This window comes from Silene latifolia, chromosome 3 (assembly GCF_048544455.1).
Source record: "Silene latifolia isolate original U9 population chromosome 3, ASM4854445v1, whole genome shotgun sequence".
NCBI lineage: Eukaryota > Viridiplantae > Streptophyta > Magnoliopsida > Caryophyllales > Caryophyllaceae > Silene > Silene latifolia.
Window position 1 is genome coordinate 37,392,422 of NC_133528.1, and position 22,457 is coordinate 37,414,878.

General features: G+C 39.8%; 1 long non-coding RNA gene across 1 annotated transcript; it reads right to left on the reverse strand.

Moving 5' to 3' along the window:
- Positions 1-4,597: 4,597 nt before the first annotated feature.
- On the reverse strand, positions 4,598-5,863 carry LOC141646046 (uncharacterized). Its single transcript, XR_012545305.1, has 2 exons — positions 5,303-5,863; positions 4,598-4,905 (listed from the first exon to the last, which is right to left on the reverse strand). It is a non-coding gene; the product is annotated as an uncharacterized LOC141646046 (long non-coding RNA).
- Between the last annotated feature and the right edge of the window lie 16,594 nt (positions 5,864-22,457).

Below are 22,457 nucleotides of genomic sequence, written 5' to 3' on the forward strand. Positions count from 1 at the left end.
TGTCAGAGTAATATTTGGTAAGTGTGATAGATGTATGGTTGAATGCTCCCGTGATATGGCATAATTAAGTTGAGAAAGCTAGTTGATAATTTGTTGTGACATGGTTAAATTATTAGTAAGCTTGGATGATAAAGAATGGATAAATGTTAGATTAATGCTTAGAGTGATATGATTAGAAGTTGTATTGTCGAAGTTACAAATGCATGATTAGAAGTAAAGAAATGTGTTGGTGTTTGTTGAGAATCCTACCAATCATTCAAGGTACTAATATTCATCCCTTTTATGTTTTAATTGATTAAAAGCATGCATAATAGTTGGTGTTTGTTGAGAAATCCGGTTTATATGCATAAAATCTTGCTTGTAATTGTTGTAACATGATCTATTTGCTTTAATTTGCTGGGTATTGATGCTAGGGATGCAAAAATCGAATCAAATTGGGGGTTTGTGTGTCTCGAAATTTCTAGGGTTCGAAATTTTAATGTGGATTTTGGTTGTCATTTTGATGTAAAAGGGAAAAAATTAAGTGAATTTTATCATGGGTATCATATGTAGAGTTGATTTTGATGATTATTACTCAAAATTTCACCTTAAAACTCTGTCTTAAAAGTGCCCCAACATGAAGTTCGTCCTACATTCTTGTGAAATTTATTCATTTGTGAGACTATTTTGAAATTTAATCTTTAAAATTATAGTTGGATTGTTAATTGATACCATGCTTGTCACCATTAGTTGTATCTGTGAGACCGTCTGACGACCTTTTAAGAGCTTATTATTGCAATTTCTGGATTGTTTGGTGAAAGTGTGTACTTAGTAATTCTTTTGAATGTCTTTATGTGAAAGTCTAGATGTTTTCAAGTATATGTGATCTGTGAATCTAAGATTGTGTTACAAAACAGATGCCGAGACCAACTGTGGGAATCTGTCAGAGAAAGAGGAGGAGGGCTTCTGAGCCCGAGGTAGGAGAGGGGAGTGGGGGACCTACGGTCCCAACGGTACCTGAGTACCCTTCGGTTGTCTTTGTGGACTTTACACAGAGGGGTAATTTTGTTGCCTTAAAGAGACGAAAGATGAGACCCACCCGTTGTATTGACACAACTCTCTTGACTGACTTGGGGATTGAGACCGTTGTTAGGCATATCTTCGAGACCTTGGGGATGACTAGGTTGTACCACCTCCGGAAGCACTCTTATGCTTTTCTGACCCTTGAGTTCATGAGTTCCTTTAAGTATGATGCGGTGGAACAGACCGTTGAGTTACGCCTTATGAACACCAGTTTCCTTCTCACCATGGACATGTTTGCCACCCACCTCGGCTTGGGTAAACCTGCCAAGGGGGCTCTCAGGAACATCCCGTCTGAGTGTGGGGTTAGTAGCTTTATGCCTTGCTTTACCGGCAAACCCGCTCCCACTTCGAGTAACATGTTGATTAACGATGTCCAACATGTCACCTTGAAGATCTTCCTCCGTGCCCTGACCTGTTTGCTTTATGAGAGGAAGGATGTGAGTAAGCTTAACTCACATGAGTTGATTTTGCTGGTGGCGTACCTTAACCCCACCCGATCCTAGAGAGTCACCTTTAGTGCCCCGGATATGGTGTATGCCAGCTTGGCCCTGATGGCCTCTTCCGACACCCGTTTTCTGAGTTGTGGTGCCATTGCCACTCGGTTGGCGGAGAGGCCGACTACCTTTGAGGCCTCCTCGACCTATACCCCATTGACCCCTATGGTGCCTACCTTGGATCGAGAGTACTTCCTCGACTAGAAATGGTTGAGAACCTTGAAGGGTGGTGGATCGGAGTGGAGGGTGTGGGGTATGAGTTGGATGCGGATACCTGCTCCTAAGCACCTCCCAACGACTGAGCCCTTACCGACGGTAGTGGTAGCTGCCGATTCTGACGAGGAGGAGAAGGAGGCTCCCTAGAGACAGCTCTACTTCATCGACCTGGATATCTTGGCATTGATGCCCCAGCCGATGAAAGGGGATCGTGTTAGACCTGAGGATGCCTAGCCTAGGGTGGGGAGAGGACCACGATGAGTGAGGGAGAGGGTGGCTGAGACCCAGCCGTTGCAGCCAGTACCTCCACAGTACCATTACCCCGGTTACCCTCCATTCTACAGCCCGGAGATGAGAGTGAGATAGCTTAAGGAGAGGGTGTCTTCTACCTTGACACTCCGAAACCTCCATGAGATGGCATTTGTGCAGGGCATCGGGACCGAGGGAGCTCAGCATATGTGGTGGAGAGGCGTTGGGGACGACAGTGTAGTTTTCCACTCTTTTGGTGTGGAGAGGTCTACTTGGGGAGAGCCTCAGTCATATCCCTACGGTTGCTTGGCCCCATGGAATATGGGCGCGGATGCTGGTGTTGATGGTGTCGCAGGTCATGATGCAGTAGGAGCGGGTACATCTGGTGGTGGTGGTGGTGATGAGGTCATGGATGAGCAGGATGTGGAGTGATGATACTCCTTTTCTTTTCTATCGTTTCATGGATTTGTAGTGGATAGTATTTGTTTTTGTTGGTGGTACTTTATTAGACTTTGGTATGTATGTCGGCCATAAGGCCGTATTTTGAGTACTTTTACATTGTTCATGCAGGACTTTGGAGTCGGGGAGACGTCCCGGCTCATGTTTATATGATTGTTTGGTTTGACATGGCTTGCTAAGGGAATTTTCGACCTGTGGCTACTCGATCGAGTAACTGCAGGTGTGACACTTGAGGGGTGTTCTGATCTCAGCCTACTCGATCGAATAAGCTCAACTCGATCGTGTGCCTAACCAACTCGATCGAGTAGCACTATTACAGCTACTTTTTGTTTTGAAACTTGGTTGAATCATCATATCTTTAAGTGTTGTTTTATTATTTCTTGTTATGGGTGCCTTATATCATTGTTTAGCCTCAATGGTGGTTATATTATTGCGTATGGTCGTGCGATATATACAATTTTTCAACGCTATACATATAAAATAATGTGATAAAGCATATTGTTTCAGGTTATGTGAGGTTCAAGGATTGCTATATATATATATATATATATATATATATATATATATATATATATATATATATATATATATATATATATATATATATATAGTCAAGTTCAAATGAGTCCACCTAAAAAATTAAGTCCCTAAGTCCTAATCTAAACCACTAGATCTTATAAAATTGATGGTTGAGATTAAAAGGAAAGACACATCCACCCACTAGTAATTAATGATCCATTAAATTTTATCTCTCCTAGTTTTTATTCTCAATTAATCCATTAATTGCATTCTCTTTTTCAGGAACTTGTTATTCCCATTTAAAATCTCAAATTAATGTTTATAATCTGAAATTTTCATGCCCGCGTAAATTAAAAACGGCTTTAAAAAAAGCTCTTTAAATCTTCATCCGAACTCCGATTAAAGCGAAATAAAAGTCTAATTTTATTATTTTTTCGAGCCCGTCACAATGGTATCATTTTTAAATACTATTGAATTTTTGAAATATTCAGTATGCTTCGTGAATTTGGAGTTGCATCATATACGTTTGAAATTACACTCAATTTACACCATATCTACTTGAAATTAATTAATTAATTTACCTATATTCTTGAATTTACACTATATTAATTGAAGTTACATCATATTTATATCTACTTGAAGTTACAAAATTTCTGTTTGAAGTTTCACATATTTACTTAAAATTCATTAATTAATTAACCCATGTATATTTGAAGTTACACAATATCAATTTGCGTGAAGTTACGCCTTATCTACTTGACATTAATTAATTAATTTACTCATATACTTGAAGTTACACTGTATTTATTTGAAGTTATACAATATCGACTTGAAGTTACACAACATCAACTTGAAGTTACACATTTATTGAGTTAAAGTTACACGGTATTAGCTTGAAATTTCCTTCAAAGTAATATTAATTTGAAGTTTCACAATGTAGTTTTAAAGTTTCACAATATAGATTTAAAGTTACATCTTTATTGAATTAAAGTTACACAATATTAGCTTGCGGTTACCTTCAAAATAATATTAATTTGAAGTTTCAGAATATCGATTTAAAGTTACACCTTTATTGAATTAAATTTACACGTTATTAACTTGAAATTTCTTCCAAAATAATATTAATTTGAAGTTACACTTTTATTGAATTAAAGTTACACGGTAATAGCTTGAAGTTACCTCCAAATTAATGAAGTTTCACAATATCGGTTTAAAGTTACACCTTTATTGAATTAAAGTTACACAGTATATTGAAGTTACCTTCAAAATAAAATTAATTTGAAGTTTCACAATATCGATTTAAAGTTACACCTTTATTGAATTAAAGTTACACGGTATTATCTTGAAGTTACCTTCAAAATAATATTAATTTGAAGTTTCACAATATCGATTTAAAGTTACATCTTTTTTGAATTAAAGTTACACGTTAATAGCTTGAAGATATCTTCAAAATAATGAAGTTTCACAATATCGGTTTAAAGTTACACTTTTATTGAATTAAAGTTACACGGTAAATTGAAGTTACCTTCAAAATAATATTAGTTTGAAGTTTCACAATATCATTTAAAATGACACCTTCATTGAATTGTTACACGGTATTAGCTTGAAGTTACCTTCAAATAATTCTCCCAGTCCTTTATACAAATATAATGCAACTTTTACACCATTATTATTCGTAAACGATAAGAATAAGAATCTACTCCTTTATTCAAATAGGATACAATTAAAAATGTAACTGATCTCCTACAAAATTTCAACCCAGGCAAATTCCACTTTGCCATAAGAACACGAACTACTCCCTAATACTCCTCTCAGATCAACACAAAACAGAAAAAGTAAGCATAATCCTGTCTTGACTCCTCTCGGATCTTCAATATCAGTACTGTTCCCTTATATACTTGAAATCCTGCATTCAATTTACAGACGAATTAATAGTGTTAGAGGAAATTTGTACAAGATAACATAAAGGAAGCATGTGCAATTGAAAAGCTTAAAGCTTCATCTAAATACGAAATCACAAGCAACATTAGAGTGTTAATAGAACTTCATACACATGTGTAGGATGGACATTTTAAATTATGGGAATGTTACGGAAAAACATAAAATTGCACTGAATCAACTTCTTACTAGATTCAAATAATTTCTAAAGTATATCCACTAACCACAAACTCAATGTTATTAGATCTTAATAAAAAAATGAAAGGAAAAGAAATAAATAAAATGAAAGGAAAAAACTTGAAGACAGTCACAATTTTCGGACAAAATCAAGAACAGAGACAATCACAAACTCTAATGTTACTCACCTGCTCTCCGTCGTCAACCACCATCGCGAATCTAGCCACACCTTCGTCATTACCCGGAATCGCCACTCCCCTGCTCCTCCGTTATTACCGTGGTTGGGCTCGTTCGTTTTCGATTCCGAGAAGATGAGCAAGAGATTTGATTAAGTGTGTGAATTAGAATCTCGAGATCTCACTATTTTGATAACCATGTGATTTAATGTGGTTGATCAACAGAAGGGAAGATACCTGATATGTGCAAGAACTCATAATTAGCGAGCGCTTTCACCATTAAAACTAACAGCGACGAATATTTTTTTGATAAAATCATAATAATTGTGCATAAAATCTTCATTGAGAGAAAAAAAGACGAGATTTTGGTGCAAGAACTCATGGAGTGCGTATTTGAGTGTGCAAGAAGAAGAGATCTGCAAATAAAAAAGAAGAATAAGAAAATGAAGGAGTAAACATGGAAAACGGCAGTGACAATCAATATGTTTGAGAGTGAATTAGAAAAATGAGTACAGTATAAGATTGGGAAACGAATAGAATATTGGGAATTGGAGAGATTTAATGAAATAGGTGGTTGAGTTTTTTTTTGTTGGTTGTTTTAATCTCAGCCATCCCTTATGTATACATTTAAGGGTTTAGATGAGGATTTATGGACTCATTTTAACTAGGAGGACTTAGTTGAACCTAATTCTATATATATATATATATATATGTATATATATATATATATGTATATATATATATATATGTATATATATATATATATATGTATATATATATATCATGTGAGTCATGTTTACATAATGTCAAGGAAGTGTCATGGCTGTCGTGAGTTTTTTTTTTGGTCTAAACCATCCGGTAATCCGAACCACATTGGGCCGACTATCCGGATTTCGGGGCCTGTCCAAGGATTACGGTATTTAAACCCCTCCCAATCGCAGTTGTGGGGGATCGATCTGCAGACCTCCCTACCAAGGGCAGCCCCATGCTACCACTGCGCCAACCAACGATTGGTTAATTTATACAACTTTAGGTGGTATTTATATAATTTTGTATTCTATATCAAGCTACCTTAGAGAAGTAGTGTACAATTATTATAATTTGGTAGCATGATTAGTGTGATCATAAAACAATTAATAGATGACTTCTGTGCTAGTTGGTAATGGTATATTTTGTGGTGTGAGACACGATTTTAGTGATTTTAAATTTATTCAAGTTAATTTGTGTAATGTCAAAAGTATGAATTAAGGTTGCCTTGTGGTTGTGAGTAATGTCAGTATGGTATAATATGTATCGGTTTGAGGGACGAGAAAGTTGTTTGATGGTGAACTTCAGGGACGAAGTTCCTTTTTAGAAGGGAAAAGTAATGACGCAAAGCAAAAATGACGTAATTATAACAATTTTACTGTATTTTTGGTGGTATTTTAAAGTATGTGAATGATTGTTTGAATAGTTTTGAAGAGTAAGAGTTTATAATTGTTGAATAAACTAGCATGTTGTATACTTTATTTTCAGTAATTATTCGTTATGTTGGCTTGAGAATAAGATGTTATTAGCAAATAGTGGTATTTTTGGTAGAATTGTTGTGTGGTTAAAGTAATAAGTTGGAATGAATCGTGTATTGTTGTGAATCTATGGTAGGACCGTTGTTTTGTATGTTTTGTAATTGCTAATTGTTGCCGATTGATGAATGAAAGTATAGTCTAATATTTGTGTTGGTGTACGTTTGAATAATAGTATGTAGTGAGTGCAGGTGATAGTTGAGTTAGTCGTTATTGTGGTTAGTATGTGTTCAGTGATGCAAAAAGGAAGTGGGTGATTAGCTGAGAGTCGTGTTGTGTGTTGTGTGCTAAGGCGAACAATGATGATGATGTCTGATGAGCGTACATAGGGGGATGGTATTTCTAAACAGTTATGTGACCTGTGTCGGGTAAACAGTGGTGTTGACCTTGGTTTTGTTGACTTGTCTTGCGGGAGAGGATGAGTCGAACTTCAGGGATGAAGTTCTTTTTAAGGGGGGAAGACTGTAATACCCGTCCTTTTAGGGACCCTTTGACCGACGTTGACCGACCTTAGACGCGTATCTTGACCTTCGGAAACTTTACGAGGGATGCCTTGTCACGGTATGAGCGTTGGTTTGTGTAGGACTCGGTCTAGCTGAGGCTACTCGATCGAGTAGCTTGGGAGCTCGATCGAGTAGGGGTCACTCGATCGAGTAAGTTAGTTACTCGATCGAGTAACGAGTTTGCAGCGGGGAATTATAAATCGTGTTTCGTAAAACCGCAAATCGTTTCCGCCTCTCTTCCCTAAACCTTGATGCCGTGTCTTCTTATCCCTTTCACCATAGCTCCTTTCATAGGAGTCCTTGAAGATGCTTATGCCATGGGGATAGGCGTCTTGAGTCAGGTAGCGGCCTTGACACCGGATTGCTATGCATAGGTATGCCATCGTCATCATCATTGTCGTTGTTGTTTTCAGTTAGGGTTGTGGTGATAGTGATAGATGGTTGTACTGTTTGTATAGGTGTGTTGCTCGGTTGATTGGTATCTTGTGTTCGGATCTGGAATCGCTGCGGTTGGCTAAAGGTAGGTTCGCCTACTCAGTACTGTTGGTGTCTAGAGTGTCTTTTGATGTGGTTTGGTTGTTGTAGTGTCGGTATGGTTGGCTGATTGTGGTAGTTTGTTGGTGTTGTGTTGTTTTGGTTTATCGTTGTTGTGGTACAGCTGATTGTTATTGTTTGTCTCTGGTTCTCGAGGTGCGTCCTCGGCTGAGTGGAGTCACTTGCGGGAGTGGCTTCATGCCCTTTGTTCGCCCTCCGTAGAACCCGCCACGGGAGGAGATGTGCACATTAATGGACATGGGTTTATCGCTCGGTATGATGAGCGGGGCTTAGGTGTGAACGGCTGCGGTCCCCCACTGGCAGGGTTGGTCCAGTGGACAGTCGGTGACGGTGATTGGTTGGAGGAGATGTGATGTGTGTGTGTGTTTTATTGTGCATGTGTTGTATCTATGGTTGTTGGTTTGTTTCTTCAGTTACTGACCTTGTGTGGTTTTTTCTTATTGTTTGTTTCTATTGTGTCTGTCGTGATCCCTTATGGTGAGCAGTCAGTCTTAGCAGGTTATGATCTGGATGTTAGCTGGGTGCTTGGCGGGATGAGTCTTTTATGAGTAACGACAGGAGTAGTTCACATAGTGGTTTTGAGTTGTATCTTTTATACCAGTAGTTTTGTTAATCACTTGTAATATAATTTAATTGTTCTTTTATCGACATTTGATTATTACTGTCCTCGGGAAACCGAAATGGTGACGCACTTATATGCTAGGGAGGGTCCTGTTAAGGCTCCTGAGTATATGGGGGTGTCACATTGATCATTCTCATCCAATGAAGGAGGAAATATTTTATGTAATCGAGTTTGAAAATGTCGAGGAGAATGATCACAACCTTGGTGATTGGAGGAAGCTCAAAGATGTGAGCTTCATTGACTTGGACAATGAGTTAAGTGGCCTTGCCCATAGGTTGTGGGATCCCGGTTAGTTTTGGGACCAAGCTTAGGTTTGGCGGTTTCCTTAAAACCGCGCTTCTTGGGAGGCAACCTAGGCTTTTTATACATTGTTTTTCTTTTTGATAAATTTAGCTAAAAACCAAAAACATGTTCTTTTGTTTGAAAAATTTTGAAAAACCAAAAACATGCAATTAATTTTTATTTCCTCCACACATTTGTTTCTTTTTGAAACATAGTAAATAAATAAGTGTGGGGAGGAAAATTTTATATTTCAAAAATCATCAAAAAACATGTATTTCATTTCCGAATTTCCTCCGCATATTTATTTCCATTGGAATTTATGTAAATAAATAAGTGTAGGGAGTAAATTCTATTATTTAAAAATACAAAAACATGTCTTTTATACTCCCTCCTATTCTCAATTACTCTCCCTATTTCCTTTTTTGTCCATTCACAATTCTCTCCATATTTCCTTATTTGGCAAACTTTTATACTTATTTTAATCGCCCAACCCCCAAAACAATACCCCACAATACCCATATTTTATCTTATTTTAATCACCTTACCCCACAACAATACTTATTTTAATCACCCCACCCCCACAATAATATCACACAATACCTTCCCTCTCTCCAATCTCCTACCCCCACTACAATACTTTACCATATAATACTCCCTCCCTTAATTCTCGTGCCCTCTATGAATAGGTAGAGTTATTGAGAATATGAGGGAGTATTTCTGTAACACCCTAGCCCAAACCGGGTCGGGAGCGGTTACTTATGATAGCTCACCAGGCTATGTACATGGCCCACAGATCAACGCGGGTCCTTTATAGCGCATTTTGTCCTCACTCATGCGCATCCCGAGAACCTTCCCAGGAGGTCACTGTAACACCCCCATATACCGAGGAGCCTTAACTAGACCTTCCTTAGCATATAAGGGCGCTACCATCTCGGTTGCCCGAGGTAAATAATCATCAAAGGTCGATAACAGAACAAATATAGTTAAATTTACAAGTGTTACATCAAACCAACAAAATAAAGATTCACTCATCAGCTACTCGCTATAACTATCCGAACTCATGAGGACTCGTCCCCGCCAAGACTCCAGCTATCAACAACATCCATACCTGCTAAGACTGACTGCTCACCATAAGGGATCACGACAGACACATAAACAAACAAGACAACCACACAAGGTCAGTAACTGAGGCAAGACTCAACATATACCAACAACAATTATCAGTACACACTGCACAACCAATCACACACAATCACACCCACTCCAATCAATCTCCGTCACCGACTGGCCACTGGACCAGCCCTGCCAGTGGGGGACCGCAGCCGTACCCACCAATCCCCGCTCATCATACTGAGCGATAACCCTGTCCCATTAATGTGCACATCCCCTCCCGTGGCGGGTTCCACGGAGGGCGAAACAAGGGCGTGAAGCCACTCCCGCAAGTGACTCCACTCAGCCGAGGACGCACTCGAGAACTAGAGACAAACAATCACAGATAGCTGCAATACAACAACAACCAACAAACTGTATACACCAACCGATTACCGCATATACGCTGCCACACAAACACAACTACAACACAACAACCACGACACGACAACCGACAAACTAGACCATTCACAGAAACTGAGTAGGCGAACCTACCTTTAAGCAACTGCAACCGTTCCATGCCAACACACGCAATATCCAGCAATCAAGCAACACCTATATACACAATACAATCATCTATTACTACCATTCTAATCCTAACTGAAAACGCAAGACACAGATGATGATGACGACTTACCTACATGAGGAAAACTTGGCAAATGATCGCTACCTGACTCAAGCTACGCACTCCTAAGGCATAAGGACCTTCAAGGGCTTCCATGGAGGACATATGGTGAAAAGAAGAGGAAAGGGCGACATTTAGGTTTAGGAGAAATAGGCGAAATGATTTGCGGATTTAACAAAACACGATTATAAATCCTCGCTGAAAACACGCTACTCGATCGAGTGGCCCACCTACTCGATCGAGTGGCCCCTACTCGATCGAGTACCACCCCTAACTCAAAACTCAGGATAACCTTGGTACGCACTTCTAAGGACTATTACTACTCCCGAGGTCGGTCAACGCTGGTCAACGGGTCTCTAAAAGGGCGGGTATTACAGTCTTTCCCCCTTAAAAAGAACTTCGTCCCCGAAGTTCAACTCACCCAACAAAGGCACACGATACGGAAACAAAGTGACATCACAACTCCTCCGACATGGGTCATTATTCTCAAAAACACCATTCCCCCCGTGTCATCATCATCAACTGCCTAACGCTCCATACAGATCGACCTCTACAAACTACCACTTGAAATACCAACCTCACAACACGAACCGGCACAACCAACGATTACTCAACACATAACGAGATTACACTTTCACTAGCAACAACCATCAACATGAAACATGTCACATATCAACACACAGCATGACTATACCACCATGTTACTCAACGACGCGATTCTATTCCAACACATACATCATAACTATCCCTTTATGACCGTCTTTTAAAACATACTATCAACTTTTACTTCGACACACGAATTACTCAACGAATCAATGCAAACAAATAAATTTCATACATGAAATGTAACCGAAGTAATAGAAAACCTTATAAACAAACAACAAAATAATTGCAATATCGGCCTTTTTATTTTGCGACATTACTCTTCCCCTCTAAAAGGAACTTCGTCCCCGAAGTTCACCACCAAATCACTACACATGTTACTTACTACTCACATCTCGGCATATATCCAACACATATTATTCGTTATTGACATTACTCATTAATTAGACAACCATTAAACCATAAAAACGTATGTAACCATATTCAAATAACTAGCCACCGTCAAGAATACATGTATATATCATTTGTATTTGTATATGGAAGGACACATCTCCGGTGAAATATAACTAGTGGACATTACGGATGTAAAATGAATGCAATAAGAAACAATTACTACTTCATTATTCGTTACAATTACGAATCCAAAACCCAAACACGGCTTTCAACGTATGAAATTAACGGTTCAAACATGTTACTAATCACCCATAACCTTATTAAACATCAAAACATGTAACTATATAACCATTAAAAAATTTTAATTAGTGAAAAGTTCCTGTAACAGTGCTACTCGATCGAGTATATAGTGGTACTCGATCGAGTGCCCGCTACTCGATCGAGTGTCTTGGCTACTCGATCGAGTAGCACTGAGATCAGAATGCTCCATCTTTGTCACACCTGCAGCTACTCGACCGAGTATGGGGCACTCTGTCGAGTAGCCATAGGTCACAAACTTAGAAAACGCCTATCATAACACCATATATATATATATATATATAAACGTCACATAAACGCGAGTCGGGATGACAACCCGACCCCCAAAATCCTGCAAACAAGTTCAAACTAGCAAATCCGGCCTTATGGCCATCCGTACAAACCAAAATAAAAGTTCCAACTAAGAACGACTACCATCATCCAACATCACCAACCATAAACAAGATAAAGAAAAGGAGTATCACTCCTGCTGCTGCTCATCCATCATCTCATCTCCACCACCGTCTCCTCCCAAGGTGCTTGCTCCTGACGACCCAAGACCCGCATCAACCCCTGCCCCAGCTCCCGGACTCACATACCATGGGGTCAAGCCACTATAAGCAAAGGACTGAGGTGTCTCCCAAGCTCTCTGGTCCACCCCGTAAGAGTGGAAAACCCCACTATAGTCCCCAACTCCGCTCCACCACAATGGATGTGGTCCCTCGGTCCCAATCCCCTGAGCATACGTCATCTCATGCATGTTCCTGAGTGTCAAAGTAGATGACACTCTCTCTGCCGAGTAGCTCGAACGCGTCTCTGGGGTGTCGAGGTAGGGGTAACAAGGAAAAGGGTGCTGCTGCTGTGGTGCTGCTGGCCGTGGTCTGGTCGCAGCTGTCCTCTCCCTCACACGATGAGGTCCTCTCCCCAACCTGGGTCTCTCCTCCACCGCTGCCACGTTCTTCCTCTTCTTCGGCTCGGGCATCACCTGAAGGATCGTGTCATCAATAAGGTATGTCGGCAACTACCGAGGTACATCATCATCCTCCTCCTCCTCATCGGAGTCAACAGCTACCACCATAGGGTCTAACGGCTCTGTCGGTGGGAGATGCTCAGGAGCCGGGATCCTCATCCAGCTCATACCCCACACTCTCCAAGCTAGGCCACCATCAGCAAAAGTTCTCAACCATTTCAGGCCGAGGTAGTAGTCTCTGTCCATGGTAGGCACCGGTGTAGCCAGGGGAACATACTCAGAAGAAGCCTCAAAGGAGGCTAGCTTTTCAGCTAGCCCAGTGGCGATAGCACCACAACTCAAGTACCGGGTGGTGGAAGTAGCTATTAAGGCATGGCTAGCACAGACCATGGCAGGAGCATTGAAGACCACCTTCTCGGTCCTCTCCGGGTTAAGATAAGACATCAGAAGCAACAGTTCATGATTGTTCAGCTTACTCATATCCGGCCTCTCATAAAGAAGGTTCGAAATAGAACGAAGGAAGATCCTCAAAGTAACATGTTGAACATCATTAATTTTCCGGAAAGACAAGGCATAAGGCGGCATACACCGCACTCAGATGGAATCTCACTGATGAAATCCTTGGGAGGCTTGGCGAACCCAAGGTGAGAAGCAAAAAGGTCCATAGACAACACAAAGCTCATGTTCAGAAGGCGGAACTCAACAGACTGCTCAGCTGGCTCGTATTTGAACGAGCTCATAAACTCCAAAGTCAGAAAAGGGTAGGAATGCTTCCTTAACCGATACAACCCCATGAATCCCAAAGTCTCAAAAATATGACGGACATCCGTCTCAATTCCCAAGTCATTAAGAAGTGTGGTATCCACACAACGGGTGGGTCTTATCTTGCGTTTCTGCAACGCCACAAATCTCTCTCTCTGTTTAAAGTCCACAAAAACCAACGAAGGGTATTCCGGTACAGCGGGTACCACGGGTCCACTACCTTCCCCAAATTCGGGCTGTGAAGCCCTCCTCCTCTTACTCTGACGGGTCCCTATGTTTAATCTCGGCATCTGTTTCAGCATACGGTTTAAACAAACTTGCATAGCCATTTAAAAAATATAATCTACACAATTGAACATTGAATAATCACCTAGGTACACACTTTCACCAACATATTCCCGATTTGATATATAAATTCAGTTTATAGCATTCAGACTATCTCTATGACTGTGAAAGGTTTAACATGATAAACATAATCTACTCGACCAATTCAGCTATCATGGCATGGCTCAAATGCTACTCCATATAAATACTTGATAACATGTGAAATATTCAAATATGTTCATAGAAAGGCAACTTAAAATATGTCGTCATCAACTTTCAACATTAGAAGCAAACAACTCAATTAGACTAGTCAGACGGTCTCTACAGCTGTAACGATTTTGACACATTCATTAACAATTAACATCACCATTACCATATTAAAAGATTAACTCTTGCATATGCCTTTATATTCAACAAAAAACCTCAGTCATAGAAAACGAATTTCAATTTGGGGCACTTTTAAGATGGAGTTTTAAGGCATGTTTTAAGGTGAAAATCACCAAAATCCAACTTTCAACATGATATATACAACATATAATACTTAATTTCATCATCCAACATGTAGAAAACAACCAAAATCAATTTTGATTTTGCAAACCCTAGAAAATTCGTCCCCAATTTGGCAATTCCTATTCTATTTTTAGAGCAATTAACATCAACAATTATGAAAGGGAAGCATGTGAATCGTACTACAACAATTACAAGCAATGATTCGTCCATATGAATCGAAATTTCAGTTAATTCTACCATTCTAATAGATTCAAGTGGTAAAAACATGTAAATAAGAAAGAGATTCATACCTTGATTAGATAGGAAAGTAAAAGAACGAAATTAAGCAAGGTAAACAACCCAAATTAATCACCACCAACTCAAGAATTGGAGAGTTTTGAGAGATTTTAGAGCTTAGGGTTTCGAAATAAGGAAGATAGAATAAGAGGAATGAGAAGAAATAAGGGTTTTAAGAAACCCGTAAGAGCCTCTGTACTGTAGCCTACTCGATCGAGTGCCTAGGGTACTCGATCGAGTGCCCTCTACTCGATCGAGTAGGTGCTATTTCGTCGAGTATCTGCAGAAAATTTCTACATCCCGACGTCATAGCTTCCTAACTAGATCGAGTGAGGTCTACTCGGTCTAGTAAGCACTCGCACTCGGTCAAGTAAGGTTGAGTACTCAGTCAGAAATACGAAATTAACTGAAGGTTCCTGCAAAAACAATATCGCATGTCGATTCCAAACCAAGTTCGGAATTTGTCACTGGTTATCGTACTCACTTAGTCACTTCTATATCACCATTATTATTCAAACATATCATACCGTCTCATCAGTTAAGATTTATATCGTATTACGCTACAGCAAATTCACACAACACGGTTTACCTGCTACCGAGTCATTCATATACGCAATTATGTCATTGTATCATATCTAAACTCGTCTTACCACATGTCTATCAACTTATTCTCACGTTAATTAAAACATATAATTAACAATAAATTCCCACATGTCACCCAAGCGTATTACCATCATGTTCCAGTTCCACATAACCAAGCCATTCTAAACAAATTAATCACCACATAAGCGGAAACTTTCAGCCATTAAACATTGCACAAATGCATCTCTATTGGCTATTTCTCATATCATAACTCGACATTTCCTTAACTATCATCATTACAGCTACGGTAGGACTTACAAACTCATGTAGGATCACCATTACTAACAACCTTAAGCAAATACCAACATGATCACTTTTCATATTACAGCATACACTTCCACACTTTTCACGCATTTCTATTAAATAAAACCCTTTTTACGTTTCTCATAATCATCGCATAAGCTCACTAATTCTACCAAAACTTCACCATACACAATCCAAATGCAACTATCATGCCCCTAGCAACTTTAACAACGACTCAACCACGGATAGTTCCGACGCAATCAACATACACATTAAATACATACACACGGACTCCACATTCCCATACCTAGTGGCTGGCTTAAGTACAATGAGGCCAAGATTTTGAAATGAGGGCGCCTACTCACCCAAAACCTAGCATCAGCTGGGGCTCCCATTATACATACACCAGGTTCATTTTATTAGACTCACTACGTTCATTAGGTGCTTTGGTTACAGGTTCCAAAATCGTCGCTCTGATACCAATTTGTAACACCCCATATACCGAGGAGCCTTAACTAGACCTTCCTTAGCATATAAGGGCGCTACCATCTCGGTTGCCTGAGGTAAATAATCATCAAAGGTCGATAACAGAATAATTATAGTTAAATTTACAAGTGTTACATCAAACCAACAAAATAAAGATTCACTCGTCAGCTACTCGCTATCACTATCCGAACTCGTGAGGACTCGTCCCCGCCAAGACTCCAGCTATTAACAACATCCATACCTGCTAAAACTGACTGCTCACCATAAGGGATCACGGCAGACACATAAACAAACAAGACAACCACACAAGGTTAGTAACTAAGGCAAGACTCAACATAGACCAACAACAATTATCAGTACACACTGCACAACCAATCACACACAATCACACCCACTCCAATCAATCTCCGTCATCGACTGTCCACTGGACCAGCCCTGCCAGTGGGGGACCGCAGCCGTACCCACCAAATCCCCTCTCATCGTACCGAGCGATAACCCTGTCCCATTAATTTGCACATCCCCTCCCGTGGCGGGTTCTACGGAGGGCGAAACTAGGGCGTGAAGCCACTCCCGCAAGTGACTCCACTCAGCCGAGGACGCACCTCGAGAACCAGAGACAAGCAATCACAGATAGCTGCAATACAACAACAACCAACAAACTGTATACACCAACCGATTACCGCATATACGCTGCCACACAAATACAACTACAACACAACAACCACGACACGACAACCGACACACTAGACCATTCACAGAAACTGAGTAGGCGAACCTACCTTTAAGCAACTGCAACCGTTCCATGCCAACACACGCAATATCCAGCAATCAAGCAACACCTATATACACAATACAATCATCTATTACTAACATTCTAATCCTAACTGAAAATGCAAGACACAGATGATGATGACGATTTACCTACATAAGGAAAACTTGGCAAAGGATCGCTACCTGACTCAAGCTACGCACTCCTAAGGTATAAGGACCTTCAAGGGCTTCCATGGAGGACATATGGTGAAGGGAAGAGGAAAGGGCGACATTTAGGTTTAGGAGAAAGAGGCGGAAATGATTTGCGGATTTAACAAAACACGATTATAAACCCTCGCTAAAAACACGCTACTTGATCGAGTGGCCCACCTACTCGATCGAGTGGCCCCTACTCGATCGAGTACCACCCCTAACTCAAAACACAGGATAACCTTGGTACGCACTTCTAAGGACTAGTACTACTGAGGTCGGTCAATGCTGGTCAACGGGTCTCTAAAAGGGCGGGTATTACAGTCACCCATCCTAAGACTACTCTCAGCCAAGAACGCTTAACTATGAAGTTCTTTTGCATGGATGACCATAAAAGAAAGTGCACTTTGTTGATATGAGTAGTACATCCAATCCCTTTAAGCACTAGTCATTTAAGCCTATCACATGACCTCTTCAATTACCGTGGGGTGTTACAATTTCATACTTCTTCCCCACATTACGTTCCATCGAGGACGATATAAATTTTAAGTGTGGGGAGGAAAATATCTACCTTGTGTATATTTGTATATATTTACTTGTTAATTTGAGAAATTTTCAATATTTTTGCATTGTTTATATCATGTATATTGCATTTGTCCTAACCATTTTGATAGGCAACACATGCGAGTATCGGAGAAGACGCTTGGTAAAATTCTTCCAATCCATTCTCCTTTATCCTTCCTTTTCTTTTGTATATATAAGCATGGAGGAGGACAGGATATGTGATGTGGGTGTTCCCTTTGGGAACCGTTTTGGATATGCTTGTGTTGTTGGTGTGCTGTTAGGACTAGATATTGTATGTATTTAGATTAAGACATGTATATATGTGTTCACTCTTACATTCATATAGCTTGTTCATATGTTTAGTTGCATTTCATACACTTTGCATCGTGTTTGTAAATAGTTGCATAGAGGGTCTAAATGTGGAGGGTATATGTCGTCAATGATGATAACTGTTTTGCCCGTGTCATTCCCCTCTTGATAGCTTGTGCCTCTGGATGACACATGGTTAGAGTTTTTACTTGCGAAAAACTGGAAGTCTAGCTTAACAAGCAAGTTGCGACCACCCTGTGAGACCGTATTAGACCCGAGACTCAACCTAGGACCGACATAGCTACTCAAATGTGAGGATAGAGCCTCCATATGGCCGGTTCATTAAACCGGTCCCGTTAGGTATTTGTGAGTAGTTCTCCTTACGTGGTATGTCATGTTAAATCGCATAAGTATGGAGCTCATTCCTTGATTCCTTAGAAGTGTCCATGTGCATATTGTGACAATTTTGTTCAATAAAGTAACCTCATTATAGCCAAATAAGCCTATGTTATACCCTTAAGTTATTTTTTCCTTTTGTTAACCTATTCTGAGCCTTAGCCTTGTCGTTTTTATTGCCAACAAAACAACTACATCCCATAAACAACTTACCTTTGTTGAGTAGTTCGTCGTTGTAGCCCGTTTATTGAAGCATATTTGGGTTGGAATTGACACTTCTTAGGTGTATAATCTTGGATATCACATAAATGTGACAGTTCTTCAATTTTGGCTCATTTTGCAAGAATAAAAAGGTTACAAGTGTTGAAAAATGAAACAAAGAAAATCAAATAGAAAAGAGAAAAATAAAATGAAAAATAAAAAGAAAAGAATGTTGTATTTGTGTTCAATAAAGGGTTGATGGATTTGCAACTGATCTTGTTTCGAAATGAAATGAAATTTTTATTAGAAAGGGGTGTTTTTGCCAAATTTTGTGGAAGAATCATTTTGCATTTGGTAAGGTTTAGTAGATTGGTTAAATGTGGCTACTAATCGATCCTTAGCCCCACATATCCTAAAATGGTGCTTGCACCGAACCCTTTTCACCTAACCTAAGCCCCGTTAAAACCTGGTTGTCTCTCTTGTATGTGCATCATTTTGACATTTCTCTGGCGGATATTGGATGGAGTACCATATTAGAATGCGGGCATGCTTCGCAAGTCGAGTTAGGGGAGTGATTTTGGTTACTTTTTGTCACAAAAATTACCCGGTTCTTCAATGAGTGTCTAGTGAAATCCGTGAAAGTCGGTCTTGCGTCCTCTTTATTCGGTCAAGGGCTTGATATGGAGTCGAAGCTTGCGTGTGTCGTGTCAATCTTGGGAGTATAGCTACGCACTTCCCCTTTCCCGCCTAGAATTTCAATATTGGTTACTTGAGCTAGAATTAGGGATGTAACACATGGCAAGACCTTGAGACGATATCCTCCACTATAGACCTCCCTGATTCGGTAACGCTTCACTTAACCATTTAGATGAGGAAAATGGTTACCTTTTTGTAGATGCATCTTATTTGTTGACTCGTGCCTAAACGATAGATGTGTCAAACTTTTCCGCAAGCCCCCACTTACCTTGCAAGGAAGCACATACCTCATTGTGTTTCGTTGTGAATTGAAGGGACGGAGAAGCGCCGTTAATTACCTCTCATCGGATATTATTAGGATAGATTAGTTGTTGATTTCGTAAAGGTCTTTGTCTTAGTTTATGAGCTTAATCGAGGACGAATAAGGTTTAAGTCTGGAGATACCTTATGAGTAGTATTTTAGTAGCATTATACCCCTCATTTATACCTTAATCCAACTCGATTTTTGTGTGGTTTAATTGATCGAATAGCTCATTTTACTACTTAACTAGAAATTATTAGTTTTATTTAAACTATTAGAAATAAGTTTCACTTGTCGGGATTTCGGTATTGCTTCCGTTGTTTGATTTTTGTAGGCATCAAAGCAATTCAAGCAAGCGGATTTAAGCGAGTCAAGTGAAATGAATAACCCGAATCAAAAGTCAAAGTCAAAGTTTGACTTTAGCCAAACACCATTATCACCTTATAATTTTAACAACCTCCTCCATTAAAGTTCCATTTTCCCACAAAATCAAACACCAAATTTCCCTTAATAATCAAACTATAATCACCCATATCAACTCACCATTCTTTCATTTCATCATTACCAATCAACATTAAAATACCCCTAAATTATCAACTCGACATCGACACTCCCTGCACCACGTCATCAAATTCACGCGGACCCGACTCCGCTGGAGCTCCATACCATCAGAAGTACCACGCTCGTGCTGTAATAGCTCTTTCCCACTGTTCAATCGTCATCAACAGCCTGCAAAGCAACCGAGACCAGCATTTTGGCACCTAACTCGACACCTGATGCTCCATCTTCATCGCTGACAACAACCATCTGCCGCCACCACCGAGATTCACAACAACAACTCGCCTCTTTGTCATTCACACCACGAGCACCGTCCTTCTATTCCTTTCTTGCTCCTCGCCAGAACCAACAAACCAGCTGTTGGAGCTTGTGTCCTCCACAAATTAGTGTGATAACATTTGTAAATCTCTTACAGGTTCACAAGGGTATACTTCGTATATTTAATCAGTTGATTAACGTTTACCTAATTACGGTTGGCTTGCTAGAAAGTTTGACGTTATTATCATACAGATGGCGGTGATCAACTGGTCCCTAAAGGTCACACCTATAGGATGTGTTTGAGAGATGTGGTTATAGAAATATGATCACATTGATGCCTAATATGACTAAACAGTTAGTCAATGTGTTGATGAGAAAATTATTTAATGAAGATTAAATAATATTAGTTGAGACAAATTAACTGTCAATTCGTAAATTGAATATAATAAGTTATATTTAATTAAATGTATGTAATGTTAGCTTGGACGAATTAATCTGTTAATTCGTAATTAAATGTAATTGGTTATATTTAATATCAACAAGTTGAATGTGTCATAGTGGTAATAGTGAGGGTACACAAACCAAGAGGTCATGGGTTCGATCCTCACTAGATGACAATTTACACATTTTATACATTTTTGTATACTACCAAAATATTTTTGGTAGGTAAATAAAAAAACCGAAAATAAGAGAAAGAGATCTCTTATTTCGGTTAGGGTAGCCGAAAATAGGAAAAGAAATATCTCCCCCTTATTCTCACTTAATTTCGGATATAAGAAGTGAAAAGGAGATCATTTCATAACCTAATTTTTCAGCATTTTCTCTCATCTATCTACACACAGAAAACCCTAAATATTTTACAGAAAATTGGGGATCTCATTCTAGCAATTTGAGGGGTATTTCTCGGAGCATCTTGGGTGCAACTAATAGGCGAATATCATTGCAATATTGTTCTTAGGCCGAATTAGCAAGGACCAAAGGTTGATTTCTTCATTCTCTATTTTGTTTATGTAATTTAATTTTATGACTAGCAATCATCACTTTAGTATTCGTTATAATCCTTAAATTTAAAGGGATGCATACAGATAAATCCCACACCAGCAGCCTCCGACTTTGCCTCATCAACAACTCCGACCACCAGGCGAGCAAGCCAGATCCATTACTCTACTTCACCATCTCCTGCCACCACAAGCCCATTTCACCACCGCTTGAGACTCGTACCTATTCATCCGGTCAGACCACCGTGGGACCACCAAATCGACAACAACCACGGAACAACGACACCGATTGCAGCCACTAATTAATTCGATTCCACCGCTACTCGACTTGTCAGACACCAGCTCCTCTGCTCGCCTGACCCATATTCGTCCATCACCGACAAGCAACAGCACCGGAGCAGCGTGACCCAATTACTATTGGAAAGCCAACTTGGTTTATCCAAGTTTCACAATCTTTGTCCCACATCGGTGGGTTATTGTTTCCTTGGTCAATTTATATCGACAAGTGACTTTTATTAGTTAATTGTGTGGACCAAGGAGGCTTTTGTTGGGATTATTGGACCAGCCTGGCTTGAGCTGGAGCTCGGGTTTGGGTAGAGCCCGCACGCCGAACCAACGACCCCCTTTTACCTTTTTTTTTCTCTTCTGTGTGTATGGGCTTGTTTTTGTGTTAATAGTCAGTCAACATGTCTGTTAGTGGGAGAGAGTCTTGCTCCCACTTTCTCGGTTTGTTGCCTTGTTTTAGGAACATGTTTTTGCTCCTCTACCTGCTCATATTTCCTATAAATAGAGCATCAGGCACACACTGCAGAATACACAACAACATTCTCCTATCTTCTTTCTCTTCTTCTCATCTTATATTATTTCTGGGTAAAGATATTATATCATTCCAATGCTTTCAATCTCGAGTGGGCGTGCCTGAGTGCAGTAGTGTAAATCCTTGGGCAACTACCGGCCAATTACTGATCGCCACCACGGTTATACCGGAATATAGTTTTCAAGGTAGTGGCTCTCATACTACGTCACTACAAATCGGGTTATATTCTTCTAATCTCCTTTTTTACATTGTTACTGCAATTTCCGTCTAACAATTTGAAAACTATATTAATTGTTGCTGTGGCA